The 15,171-nt window shown below is 43.8% G+C and overlaps 1 long non-coding RNA gene across 1 annotated transcript in view; it reads left to right on the forward strand.

Moving 5' to 3' along the window:
• The first annotated feature begins 6,066 nt into the window (after positions 1-6,066).
• LOC135966666 (uncharacterized) overlaps positions 6,067-15,171 on the forward strand; it is a 49,635-nt gene continuing 40,530 nt past the window's right edge. The window contains exon 1 of the long non-coding RNA XR_010580207.2: positions 6,067-6,504. This is a non-coding gene — a long non-coding RNA (uncharacterized lncRNA). The remainder of the gene's footprint in view (positions 6,505-15,171) is intronic.

Below are 15,171 nucleotides of genomic sequence, written 5' to 3' on the forward strand. Positions count from 1 at the left end.
CTCAACTCTGACTGCACAGTAGAATTACCTGGAGATTAAAAAAAAATCCTGAAATTCAGGCTCCCAGCTGGGCCAGTTCATTTAGAATCTCTGTATGTGAGTCCCAGCATCAGTAATTTTTAAAGCTCCCTAGGGTATTCTAAAGTACATCCGAGGTTGGAACCCATGATTTAACCACTTTGACTCAAATTCTTCATCTATAAAATAATGAACTTGAAGCACACAATTTGCAACCCTTGATCCTACTTCTGAAGTTTCATAATTTGTTGTCCACTGAGAAGCCTACTGTCACTCCAGCCATTCTCTCCTCCTTGGTTACCTCATACCCAGCCATTGGTGTTACTAGTGAAGATGGCTTCTTCATCCCCTAATGTTATAAGCTCCTGGAGTTTGTTTAGGATAATTATTACAAATTATGATCAGTAAATATATGGAAATTAAAGCAAACTTGAGTTTTTCTTCATATTAGGTTGAATGCTTAGTGTCCTGAGAAATACAAACAATTCTTATTACTTCTGATTACATTGCCTTATAAAGACTGAATTTACATAATAAAATAACATCTTGTTCTTTCTTCTTTAACACCAACTGTTAGGCTTGGGTATGTCAATATTCCATTTAAATTGAAGTTTTACAACCATATCTTAGGTCTCAGACTCATAGCTGAGTGATGATAATATGGAGGCTAATTTCTCTTTATCTTTTCTTGTGGTATAATCTTTTGAAATTTCTTAATTGAATATAACACTTACACACACATACACACACATACTCACAATTACACAGCATATATAGGTACAGTTCAACGAACCATCACAGAAGAAACCTTGATGTAAGCTTTGCCCAAGTCAAGCCATAGAACAAGACATAGAACAGCTACCCTGGAAGCATTCCATCCCTCCAACTTTCAGGTCTCATTCCAATCATGAGTCTATTCTCCTTTCCCAAAAGTAACCATTAACTTCACTTCTAATCCTAATGTCAAGTTTTGCCTGTTTTTGAATTTAAAAAAGTGAACTTGTGCGTATTCTTTGTCAATTAAGTCAAGTTGATTGATAGTGTTGTTTAGTTCTTTTATATAATTTTCATCATTTTATTTATTTGTTCTATATAAATAAATACAACAGAAAGAATTGGAGTCAAAGTGGTTAAATCATTGGATGCACTTTAGAATACCCTAAGTAGCTCATATTGTTTATATAAACAAAAATACGAAAGAGAAAGATTAACATTTACAACCAGAATTGTGAAGCTTTGAATTTAGTCTTTCAGTTCTGTAAGTTTTTCTTCAAGTGTTTGAAGCTATGTTATTAAGTGTTGTTATATCTTCCAGATGAACTGATCTTTTTAATTTTATATAATGTCCTCCGTTATTATGCTAACACTTTCTTTTTTTTTGAGGTCATGGTGTCTGGTAATTATATCGCCACATTAACTTTCTCAAGGTGAGTGTTTTCATAGTATGCCTATTCAATTATTCTTTCAGTGTAAGCATTTCTTTATACTTAAAGTTACTTAGAAACAGTATAAAGTTGAATTTTACTTTTTCATCTAGTCCAAATATCACTGCCTTGTATTTTTGGTGTTTATTTCATTTACGTTTATATAATTATTGATAACTTTTGGTTTAGGCCGGGCGCGGTGGCTCAAGCCTGTAATCCCAGCACTTTGGGAGGCCGAGACGGGCGGATCATGAGGTCAGGAGATCGAGACCATCCTGGCTAATACGGTGAAACCCCGTCTCTACTAAAAAATACAAAAAACTAGCCGGGCGAAGTGGCGGGTGCCTGTAGTCCCAGCTACTCGGGAGGCTGAGGCAGGAGAATGGCGTGAACCCGAGAGGAGGAGCTTGCAGTGAGCTGAGATCCGGCCACTGCACTCCAGCCTGGGTGACAGAGCAAGACTCCGTCTCAAAAAAAAAAAAAAAAAAAAAACACAAAAAAACTTTTGGTTTAAGGACATCATTTTGATGTATACATTTTCCCTCTTTTTTAACTTCTTATTTTTGCTTTCCTGCTTCCTTTTGGATTTCAAATGCATTTTTTAGTAATCTATTTTAACTCTTCTATTGGCTTTTAAGCAGTATTTCTTTGTTTTATTTTACTAATGGTGACTTTAGGGATTATAACATGCATTTTAAACTGATCTCAGTCTGACCTGAATTGATAGTACATCAATTCAAGTATATTACATCGTACTACATCAAGGCATGATGTAGTATATCATTTTCTTGTAGTAGTTTTGGATTCCTATGCTAATCTTTTAATTAGTATTTTTCATTATTAATAATAATTGGTGTTAGTCCACAATTATTTCATCTACAGTATGAGTCCCTTATGAGAGTATAAATTCATTTTCCATTCTTCCCACTATTTGTGGGATCAATGTTTCATTTTGTGGGAGGTTACTGAGCTTCTTGGATCTTTGAGTTTGTCTTTCATTAATTTTGGAAAATTTTTATTCATTATCTCTTCAAGTATCTTCTAATTAGTTACTGAGTATATGAATACTGCTAATTTCTGTATTTTAAGTTTGTGCTCTGGTATATTACTTAACTCTTTCATTGCTTTAATTAGATTTAGCATTGGTGTCCTAGGGTTTTCCAGAAATATACTCATATCGTTTGTAAATAATGATATTTTAATTCTTTTACAATTCTTACACTTCTAATTATTTTCTTTTGTCTAATTGCACTGGCTGATTGATTGCTCCAGTACAATGTTGAATGATAGTGGAGATAGTGGATGTATTACTATGCCTGGGCTATCAAAACACAGTAACACAGATTGGGTGGCTTAAACAATAGAAATGTGTTTTCTCACATTCTGGATGCTGGAAGTTCAAGATTAAGGTGACAACAAGCTTGGTTTCTGATGAGGTCTTTCTTCCTGGCCTGCAGACAGTACCGTCTCACTGTATCCTCACATGGCTGTCCTTCTGGGCATACTCACTCCGGTGTCTCCTTTTCTTCTTATAGGGACACCAGTCCCACTGGATTGGGGCCTCATCCGATGTCTTCATTTAACCTTAATGACATCCTTGAAGACCCCATCTTCAAACAGAGCCACATTGTGGGGTAGGGGTTCCACATATGAATTTGGAGTCAGAGGCACACTCAGTTCATCACAGAGAGTATCCTGTTTTATCTGATTTTAATGGAAATGTCCCAAGTATTTCTTCATTAAATAAGATGGTGGCTTTAGGAATCTATTATAGTAATGAACTATCCTTCCGTTCTGAAATTCTTGATTAAAAATTTGGAACTGATATTAAATCTTATCAAAGCTTTTCCAGAATTGACAGAGTCATATTTTTGTCTTCAGATCTATTAATATGGTTTAAAAGGACAATGGCTTTCCTAATATTGAACAAACATTCAAGGCATGATGTAGTATATTATTTTCTTCCAGTAGTTTTGGATTCTTATACCAATATTTTATTTAGTATTTTCTCATTATGATTATTATTTTTTGAGATGGAGTTTCACTCTTGTTGCCCAGGCTGGAGTGTAATGGTGCAATCTCGGCTCACCACCACAACCTCCGCCTCCCGGGTTCAAGCGATTCTCCTGCCTCAGCCTCCTGAGTAGCCGGGATTACAGGCATGCGCCACCACGCCTGGCTAATTTTGTATTTCTAGTAGAGATGGGGTTTCTTCATGTTGGTCAGGCTGGTCTCAAACTCCCAACCTCAGGTGATCCGCCCATCTCGGCCTCCCACAGTGCTGGGATTACAGGAGTGAGCCACCGTGCCTGGCCGTTCCATCATTTTTTTTTTGAACTGTATTTCCCTCTTCCTTATCTGCCCAGTTGCATCATTTCTGCTGTGTCAGAACATATTAATTTTATATATTATTTTTCCACTTTTTACCCACGCAAGACAATCTAGACCTATAACTGAATATGCCGAGTGCTCACCATTAGCCCTTTTACCAGATCCCACACTCATTTCCCATGTGCACTTCTGCTTCCACCAACCTTTAAAGCTGTTTTCCTGCAGGCTGGTATTTGAGGGTAGATACTAAATACTTGGTTCACACTTTCCTGCTTTTCTTGAAAATAAGATTCATTGCTTCCTGGCTTTGTGCATTGCATGTTGCTTATGCTGCTAGTAAATTCTTTATTTATTTATTTATTTATTTTCCTGGAGGCCCAAGGGATTTTTTTCTTTTTCTTTTTTTGAAAGTCTTCTATTCATGGCCTGTAAGAGCCGGCATCAGCTCACACATAGGTAAGCGGACCCCTCAACATTATTGACAGCCTTGTGAGAACCCAGCAGCACATAACACATAGGTAAGCAGAGCCCTCATCATTATTCATGGCCTTTTGAGAACCCACATCACGTAACACACATGTAAGTGGACCCCTCATCATTATTCACGGCCTTGTGGGAACCCAATACCACATAACACACATGTAAGCAGACCCCTCATCATTACTCATGGCCTTGTGGGAACCCAGCATCATGTAACGCACATGTAAGCAGACCCCTCATCATTTTTCATGGCCTTGTGGGATCCCAGCATCACATAACACATATGTAAGCGGGCCCCTCATCATTATTGACAGCCTTGTGAGAACCCAGCATCATGTAACACACATGTAAGCAGGCCCCTCATCATTATTCATGGCCTTGTGGGAACCCAGCATCATGTAACACACATGTAAGCAGATCCCCCATCATTATTCACGGCTTTGTGAGAACTCAGCATCACATAACACATATGTAAGCAGACCCCTCATCATTATTGACAGCCTTGTGAGATCCCAGCATCACCTAACACATATGTAAGCAGACCCCTCACCATTATTGATGGCCTTGTGAGAACTCAGCATCACCTAACACATATGAAGTGGACCCCTCCTCATTATTCATGGCCTTGTGGGAACCCAGCACCAGGTAACACGTATGTAAGCGGACCCCTCATTATTCACAGTCTTGTGAGAGCCAGCATCAGCTCACACATATGTAAGTGCAATCCCGTGCCTCCCCTCTGGTTGCTCTCAGTAGGATGGGAGGCCTTAGTGAAGCAGCTGGCTGTGTCTGTTAGTGCGCCCTTCCTCCCAGAGCAGAGCCCAGATGATCATTAACTAAAGCTGTATTCCAGGTGGCATCAGCAGGTTTGATCATTAAAATTTCCTTTTGGCTTTAGGAGGAACATGAGAGTCACCTGATTTGGAGCCAGTCTCTTTGAAGGCTGCACCTGACAGCGCTCTGTTGAGTGACAATGCCGGCTGTGGGTGCCTGTCTTCACAGGGTAGGGTGTGAATCTCCAAACACCCTCACTTCTCTGTAGTCTCTAGGAACCACGTACTTCTCATTCAGCTACCGTGGCTTTTTTCCATTGGCTGCTGACTCTCATCTTTGTCGTGAGTCCTGCTCCACACTCTTCTGGAAAAATATCTCCTTCCCTGCTGCGTCTTTAGCGGCCCCCTCTAGGCCTGTGTTTCAGCACCAGCTCCTTCTGTGTCCTCGTCCCACGTCCATCACAGGACGAACCGGATGCTTCCGCCGTTGCCAGTACCGCCCGTGTTCCATAGTAAATGATGTTCCACCCCCTCCTTATATGCCAAGGGACCTGACGTGCCATATACACATTTTAATGCCATTCCTGATTAGTTGGTTTAATTTCCAGTGATGAAGCCCACTTTCAAATCACTGTATCAGGAACTGTTTCCACTGGAAATCACGTGAAAGAAACGTTTCAGCGTTGTAAACATAAAGATACCGATTATAACTGTTACAACAGTATGAAACGGTGATTCTTTTTGGGGGGTAGGTGAGTGGGCAGAATCCTTGGCGCATAATACTTTCAGAGGCGCTGTTTGCTTTGGAAAGAAACAGGTGAATAAGGTCAGTCTTATTCGTTGTTTCTAACATTTGCACCCGTGAACTGCGTCCACCCTGCATCCCACTCGGGGCCTGCTAAGCCTGACAGCGGATTTGAAAAGCATCCTGTCCCGCGACCGCCTCCATCTATGTAGATGCGTTGACATTGTTAATTCACGCGGTCATTTAAAAACTAACCTAAAGGATTCATCCGAAGACAGGCTGCTAAGCTTTCGCCAGTCAGAGAGAGGCCGCGGAATGGCGGGCGGGCCTGCAGGCTCTGAGGCGGATGGAGCTGGGCCCGCTCCCGTCAGGAGGGAAGGCGCGAAGCAGGCGCGGGCAGCCAGGCCTTTCCGCCGCCTCAGGTCTCCCGGCCGCAGTCCGTGCAGGGACCCCCGAGGCGGTAGGAGCCCCCACACCGGGGGGCTTCCTGAGTGTCTGGCGGTTGCTGAGGGGAAGCGGCGCATTCTGTTCATTCCCGCGTTTCACAAGCCGCGCAGAAAGAAGCTGCTTCCGCCCGCCGTTCTCTGAGTGGTTCACGACACAAACCCCTGAGCGGCCAGGGCGGCGGCTGAGCACTGAGGAGCCCAGGCGGGAGCAGGAAACGCGAAGGCCCGGCTGTTCCACCAACACGCGCGCCCAGACTCGAGTTCCCGCCAGCGCTTGAGACCCAGAGGTGAGAGGCGCGGCCCCACCCAGCCACCGGAATTCACTCGCCAATTCTCAGATTTGGTTTTCATCTGAACACATCTGCGGATTTTAATTAAAATGGTAGGAAAAAGGCCAAAAGTCACTTCAGAAAAAAATCTATATAGCAGAGCAGTCGAGAGTTAATTCCTGTTAAAGAGGGGGTCTCACACACAGTGTCTGTGGCTGTGTGAGGCAGGGTGTGTATGGTGTGTGTCTGATGTGCGTGGTGTATGAGGTGTGTGTGTGTCTAGTGTGCTGTGGGGTGTGTGTCTATGGTGTGTGTCTGGTGTGGGGTGTGTGTCTGGTGTGGGGTGTGTGTCTGGTGTGGGGTGTGTGTCTGGTGTGGGGTGGTAGGTATGTGTGGTGTGTCTGGGGTGTGTGCATCCTGTGTGGTGTGTGTGTCTTGAGTTGTCTGCTGTGAGGTGTGGGTATGTCTGAAGTGTGTGTGTTTGGATGGTGTGGGATGTGTGTGGTATATCTGGAGTGTGTGTCTGGTGTGGTTTGTTGTGGGGTATGACTGTGTGGTGTGTATGGTGTGGGGGGTGTGGGGTATGTCTGGTGTGGTATGTGGTTTGTGGTGTGGTGTGTGGTCTGTGGTGTGTCTGGTGTATGGAGCGTCTGCTGTGGTGTGTGGTGTGTCTGTGATGTGTGTGTGTTTGATGTGGTGTGTGTGTCTGGCGTGGTGTGGTGTGGGGTGTGTCTGGTGTGTGGTGTGTCTGTGGGGTGTGTGTGTGGTGTGGTATGTGGTGTGTCTGGAGGGTGTGTGGTGTTTGTGGTGTGTGGTTTTTCTGGGGTGTGTGTCTGGTGTGGAGTGGTGTGTCTGGAGTGTGTGTGGTGTTTGGTGTTTGTGTTGTGTGGTGTGTCTGGTGTGGAGTGTGGTATGTGGTGTGTCTGGTGTGGTATGTGGTGTGTCTGGTGTGGAGTGTGATGTGTCTGGGGTGTGTGGTGTGGTATGTGGTGTGTCTGGTGTGGTGTCTGGTGTGGTATGTGGTGTGTCTGGAGTGTGTGTGGTGTTTGTGGTGCGTTGCCTTTTCTGTGCACAGATGCCATCATGGTACCATCAGCACAGTCACGTGCTGTGCAGGAGCAGTGGGCTTTACCACACAGCCAAGGTGTGTAGGAGATTGTGCCATCTAGGTTTGTGTATGTGCACTCTCTGATGTTCTCACAATAACAAAATTGCCTAACACACATTTTTTAGGACATATCCCCATGGTTAAGCAGTGCTTGACTGTAATGTTTGTTTTTTTTTAGAGACAAAGTCTCACTGTTGTCACTCAGGCTGGAGTATAGTGATCCGGACACGATCTCAGCTCACTGCAACCTTCGCCTCCCATGTTCAAGCAATTCTCCTGCCTCAGCCTCCCGAGTAGCTGGGATTGCAGGCACGTACCACCATGCCTGGCTAATTTTTGTATTTTTAGTAGAGACAGGGTTTCGTCATGTTGGCCAGGCTGGTCTTGAACTCTTGACCTCAAGCTATCTGTCCACTTTGGCCTCCCAAAGTGCTGAGATTACAGGTGTGAGCCATCACGCCCAGTTGGTGACAGTAATAATGTTCTTTTAAAGAACAAAACACGTTACTCATTTGTTGCGTTGGGGGTTTTGTGGTGGTAGGTGGCGTGGTGTTGCCCAGTGGGCAGGCTGCAGTATCTGGGGCAGGAGTCCCCTTGTCTGGGGCACCCCGAGGACGTGCATCTTTTTCCAAGGAGGAGCAAGGATGCTCAGGGTGGAGGTGAGGGGGCTGTTCCAGGCAGGGTGGAGGCCTCAGCCAGATGGGGAGTGAGTGTGGGCTGCACAGTGGCTGGAGGGTCACAGGCCTGGGGCGTGCAGCTTCTGGTGTTGATGGGGACTTCGTCGGGGATTTCTGAGGCCCCATTTTCTGATCCTAAGACAGCCCTCATCACTGACAGACATTTAGAAAATACTGTTCAAAAGTGTTTAGGGCTGGAGGAAAATCAAGAGGTATGAGAATCTAGCCTCTCATTTGTGTTTGTTTTTAGAAAAACAAAGACGTATTGGCCCATCAAAGCCCCAGTGGATTTTCCTCTGGAGGTCTTAGGTTGTGGTTTGCAAAAACATGTCAGCTGGATGCTTAACAAAAAAAGGCAAAGAGAAAACATTCTGTGCAATGTAACCTGTTTTGCAAAATTCTCTAAATTTCACAACTTGTACAATTTTGGCAGATGTATTATGATTTAATTCTGACTACTTCAGCCACTGTTTGACATATTGCTTTTCTATTGTGAATATTTTGGAGTATTTCTCTCTATGCTTTGTTTCATCACACTGCAATGCCTTTCCACCTTTCAAGTGAAGGGATTTTGGGCATAGGGAGCGGGGCCATGCCCCTCACCAGCATCCCTAGGCTGCCATCTGACATAACCTGGGTAAGTGCCGGACTGAAAGTTAATGCTGGTGCAATGCTGTTAAAGCACAGATTTTACCTGCCTCTGCTTCATTTTCCACATTGCTCCTCCCCTCGAGGACGTGTCCTGGATGTGCATGGAATTGGCTGTCCTGCGTCCTGCATCCTCTGACCCTCCACTCTCCCGGGTGGCAGCTGCCCCCTCTATCCTGTCTCTATGATCCTGATGCGTTTGGAGAGCATTGGTCGGTTATTTTGTAGAATGTTCCTTAACTTGGGTTCCTGGGAGGCTTTCTCATGATTAGTCTGGTGCTATGCTTTTTTTTTTTTTGGGTGACGATACTGCAGATGTAGTGTGTGTCTTTGTGAATGCACCGTATCAGCCCTGCTTAATACTGGCATGGGTGAGGATACCGCAGACGTGGTGTATGTCTTTGTGAATGCACTGTATTAGCCCTGCTTAATATTGGCATGGCTTATTGATGGTGGTGCTGACCTTGACTGCCTGATTAGCAGGTATCTGCAGGTTGCTCCACAGTGAGTTATAATTTTTTTCTTTTGTAGTTAATAAATATACTAAGGAAACTACTTTTAGACAAAACAAGTACCCACCTCTCCCCAGACAGCTGCCTACGAGTCCCAGCAGCCCTAAGGACATCTTGCCAGAAGTAATAATTACTGTGGTGTTCTAATGCTGATTTCCTTTTCCCTTCCTCCCTTCCCTTCCTTCCCTTCCTTCCCTTCCTTCCCTTCCTTCCCTTCCTTCCCTTCCTTCCCTTCCTTCCCTTCCTTCCTCCCTTCCTCCCTTCCTCCCTTCCTTCCTTCCTTTCTTCCTTCCTTCCTTCCTTCCTTTCTTTTTCTTGAGATAGGCTCTCACTCTGTCACCCAGGCTGGAGTGCAGTGGTGTGATCACAGTTCACTGTAAGCTCAACCTACAGGGCTCAGGTAATCCTCTCACCTCAGCCTCTGCTGGGACCACAGACATGTACCATCCGGAAAGATGGGTGGGGCTGGGGTGTGACGAGGGAGCCTGGGTCCCGAGGCTGCTTAAATTCTAAGTGATAATGACTTGGTTTTCTGTGAGATGCTGAACCCTCATCACACCTTACCATGGCTGGAGTATATGAGATATTTCTGTTTCTAACAGCTGAAAGACTCAATTTTGTGTTTTCCAAAAATCTGAAATTTTAACAATGGTGACAGAGAGGGGCTGCACATGGAGTGGGGTTTAGTTCTAAAATCTGCAGTCACCTACATGGTAAAAATTCCACATCGATAAACTTGCCGTTAAATACGCTACAGAGAAAGTCCAACACAGGCAGACTTCCCTCTAGCATCACAATAAACCAGGGTCCCTTCAGGGATGAGCCACGTTGTGTGAAAAAGTTTCCATCTTTAACAGTCAAATTGCACTTGGTCTGACTAAATGATACCACCAGCTAAGATCAACTATACATGCTAGGGTGCATTTTGCTAGGTATATGTGTTGGCGTGTTGGGATTGGGGCCTGAAAAAACAGGAGGTGAATCTGAAATGTGGGAGACCAGTTGACTTTCTGTAGCTGGTTGTGCTGGTGACCATCAACTTGAGTCTGTGTGTAGTTCTTGGTTTTAAGTGCATCGTTTGAATTCTTTCTAGCAGTCTTACCATGTGATAATTTTTTTTGTTGTTGTTAAAGAAAAGCTGTTTGTCGACAGACCAGCTGTTTGGAACATATGGTAGATCTTGAGAAACATTAAGAAACCAGAAATAAGTATCTTACAGCTTTCCAAAAAAGTGTGCTTCAAATCACCATATGGGAAAGTGAAGCTGGAAGCACCTCAAGCATTCTCCTGTTGAGAATGATGAGAAATGCTTGGCAAAATGCAGGCATTATTTGAAGCTATCCAAGAGATACTGAACATTAAGAACAAGAAGAGGAGGAGGCCATTTTGGAGGAGGAAGGGGATGGGGCTAGGAAATGCCTAGAGTTTTGATGGAGACATGGAGAGTCTCACGTGCAGCTGATTTTCCCCTCAGAATATGTGTGTGTTTAAATATATATATTTAATTCTGGAGCAGCACAGGGTAGGATGTTGAAAATCTGGAGGAAAAGCAGCATGGAGTTTTGACAGCCTTGAAAAGCAGGGAATGGCTTTAGGACCTGCTTGGAAAGGGGATCCCAAAACAAAACAGAATTTCAGTTGAAAGCATGTAGGACCAAGCTGCAGGACTGGCGGATGAACTGAAGGTAGATGAAGGCTGCAACCCAGACTGAGGGGGCAGAGTCACTGGGACAAGGTGAACAGCCACCACTGTCTGCCTGCATGAGGGTAACATCATCTCAAGCCTTGATGGTCCTTTATATGCAAAGATTAATAGACACACCGGAAGATACCATCAGATTACTGAAAAACAAAAGAAAACAGACGATAGAAATAAACCCATGGGTGATCAAGATATTTGAGTCAGTGAACAAGGTATAAGGTTTTTGTTTTTTGTTTTTTGTTTTTGTTTTTGTTTTTTTTTTTTTTTTTTTTTTTGAGACAGAGTCTCGTTCTGTCACCCAGGCTGGAGTGTGGTGGTGCAATCTCAGTTCACTGCAATCTCTGCCTCCCAGGTTCAAGTGATTCTCCCACCTCAGCCCCCTGAGTAGGTGGGATTACAGGTGCATGCCACCACTCCCGGCTAATTTTTGTACTTTTAGTAGAGACAGAGTTTTGCCATGTTGGTGAGGCTGGTCTTGCTGACCTCAAGTGATCTGCCTGCCTTGGTCTCCCAAAGTGCTGGAATTGCAGGTATGAGCCACCATGCCCAGCCAACAAGGGTTTTAAAATAATTATGATTCAATAAGTCCAAGGCATTTAGGGAAACAGATGGAGAAAAGAGTTAAAAAAATGAAGTATCAATTGAACAGTCTAGAATAGAAAAATATAGTATCTAAAATTAATAACCCATTAAATTGACTAAGTCACAGAATAGTCACAAAACAACAGCTTTTATGAATTAGAAAGGAGGTCAATAGAAAAAATATAACACTAAAACATCAGGATAAAAATATATAGAACAGACAGACTGCCTTCTCAAGTGGGTCCCTGACCCCTGAGTAGCCTAACTGGGAGGCACCCCTCAGTAGGGGCAGACTGGCACCCCTCAGTAGGGGCAGACTGGCATCCCACATGGCTGGGTGCCCCTCTGAGATGAAGCTTCCAGAAGAATGATCAGGCAGCAACATTTACTGTTCAGCAATATTTGCTGTTCTACAGCCTTCATTGCTGATACCCAGGCAAACAGGGTCTGGAGTGGACCTCCAGCAAACTCCAACAGACCTGCAGCTGACGGTCCTGACTGTCAGAAGGAAAACTAACAAACAGAAAGGACATCCATGCCAAAACCCCATCTGTACGTCACCATCGTCAAAGACCAAAGGTAGGCAAAACCACAAAGATGGGGAAAAAACAGAGCAGAAAAACTGAAAATTCTAAAAATCAGAGTGCCACTTCCCCTCCAAAGGAACGCAGCTCCTTGCCAGCAGTGGAACAAAGCTGGACGGAGAATGACTTTGATGAGTTGAAAGAAGAAGGCTTCAGATGTTCAAACTTCTCTGAGCTAAAGGAGGAAGTTCGAACCATCGCAAAGAAGCTAAAAACCTTGAAAAAAGATTAGATGAATGCCTAACTAGAATAACCAGTATAGAGAAGTCCTTAAAGGACCTGATGGAGCTGAAAACCATGGCACAAGAACTATGTGACGAATGCACAAGCTTCAGTAGCCAATTCAGTCAACTGGAAAAAAGGGTATCAGTGATTGAAGATCAAATGAATGAAATGAAGCAAGAGGAGAAGTTTAGAGAAAAAAGAGTATAAAGAAATGAACAAAGCCTCCAAGAAATATGGGACCATGTGAAAAGGCCAAATCTACGTCTGATTGGTGTACCTGAAAGTGATGGGGAGAATGGAACCAAGTTGGAAAACACTCTGCAGGATATTATCCAGGAGAACTTCCCCAACCTAGCAAGGCAGGCCAACATTCAAATTCAGGAAATACAGAGAACACCACAAAGATACTCCTTGAGAAGATACTCCTTGAGAAGAGCAACTCCAAGACACACAATAGTCAGATTCACCAAAGTTGAAATGAAGGAAAAAATGTTAAGGGCAGTCAGAGAGAAAGGTCAGGTTACCCCAAAGGGAAGCCCATCAGACTAACAGCAGATCTCTCAGCAGAAACTCTAGAAGCCAGAAGAGAGTGGGGGCCAATATTCAACATTCTTAAAGAAAAGAATTTTTCAACCCAGAATTTCATATCCAGCCAAACTAAGCTTCATAAGTGAAGGAGAAATAAAATCCTTTACAGACAAGCAAATGCTGGATGGTTTTGATACCACCAGGCCTGCCCTACAAGAGCTCCTGAAGGAAGCACTAAACATAGAAAAGAACAACCAGTACTAGCCACTGCAAAAAGTGCCAAATTGTAAAGACCGTCGATGCTAGGAAGAAACTGCATGAACTAACAAGCAAAATAACCAGCTAACATCATAATGACAGGATCAAATTCACACATAACAATATTAACCTTAAATGTAAATGGGCTACATTCTCCAATTAAAAGACACAGACTGGCAAATTGGATAGAGTCAAGACCCATCAGTGTGCTGCATTCAGGAGACCCATCTCACGTGCAGAGACACACATAGGCTCAAAATAAAGGGATGGAGGAAGATCTACCAAGCAAATGGAAAACAAAAAAAGGCAGGGGTTGCAATCCTAGTCTCCAATAAAACAGACTTTAAACCAACAAAGATCAAAAGAGACAAAGAAGGCCATTACATAATGGTAAAGGGATCAATTCAACAAGAAGAGCTAACTATCCTAAACATATATGCACCCAATACAGGAATACCCAGATTCATAAAGCAAGTCCTTAGAGACCTACAAAGAGACTTAGACTCCCATACAATAATAATGGGAGACTTTAACACCCCACTGTCAACATTAGACAGATCAATGAGATAGAAAGTTAAAAAGGATATCCAGGAATTGAACTCAGCTCTGCATCAAGCGGACCTAATAGACATCTACAGAACGCTCCACCCCAAATCAACAGAATATACATTCTTCTCAGCACCACATTGCACTTAATTCCAAAATTGACCACATAGTTGGAAGTAAAGCACTACTCAGCAAATGTAAAGAACAGAAATTATAACAAACTTTCTTTCAGACCACAGTGCAATTAAGCTAGAACTCAGGATTAAGAAACTCACTCAAAACTGCTCAACTATGTGGAAACTGAACAACCTGCTCCTGAATGACTACTGGGTACATAACGAAATGAAGGCAGAAATAAAGATGTTCTTTGAAACCAATAAAAACAAAGACACAACATACCAGAATCTCTGGGACAAATTTAAAGCAGTGTGTAGAGGGAAATTTATAGCACTAAATGCCTGCAAGAGAAAGCAGGAAAGATCTAAAACTGATACCCTAACATCACAATTAAAAGAACTAGAGAGGCCGGGCGTGGTGGCTCAAGCCTGTAATCCCAGCACTTTGGGAGGCCGAGACGGGTGGATCATGAGGTCAGGAGATCGAGACCATCCTGGCTAACATGGTGAAACCCCGTCTCTCCTAAAAAAATACAAAAAACTAGCCGGGCGAGGTGGCGGGCGCCTGTAGTCCCAGCTACTCGGGAGGCTGAGGCAGGAGAATGGCGTAAACCCGGGAGGCGGAGCTTGCAGTGAGCTGAGATCCGGCCACGGCACTCCAGCCTGGGCGACAGAGTAAGACTCCGTCTCAAAGAAAAAAAAAAAAAAAAAAAAAGAACTAGAGCAGCAAGAGCAAACACATTCAAAAGCTAGCAGAAGACAAGAAATAACTAAGATCAGAGCAGAACTGAGGGAGATACAGACACAAAAAACCCTTCAAAAAATCAATGAATCCAGGAGCTGTTTTTTTGAAAATCATCTAAATTGATAAGACTGCTAGCAAGACTAATAAAGAAGAAAAGAGGGAGGCCGAGACGGGCGGATCACGAGGTCAGGAGATCGAGACCATCCTGGCTAACAGGGTGAAACCCCGTCTCTACTAAAAAATACAAAAAGCTAGCCGGGCAAGGTGGCGGGCGCCTGTAGTCTCAGCTATTCGGGAGGCTGAGGCAGGAGAATGGCATGAACCCAGGAGGCGGAGCTTGCAGTGAGCTGAGATCCGGCCACTGCACTCCAGCCTGGGCGACAGAGCGAGACTCCGTCTCAAAAAAAAAATAAAAAAAAAAAAAAAAAAGAAGAAAAGAGAGAATAATCAAATA

This window comes from Macaca fascicularis, chromosome 12 (genome assembly GCF_037993035.2).
Source record: "Macaca fascicularis isolate 582-1 chromosome 12, T2T-MFA8v1.1".
NCBI lineage: Eukaryota > Metazoa > Chordata > Mammalia > Primates > Cercopithecidae > Macaca > Macaca fascicularis.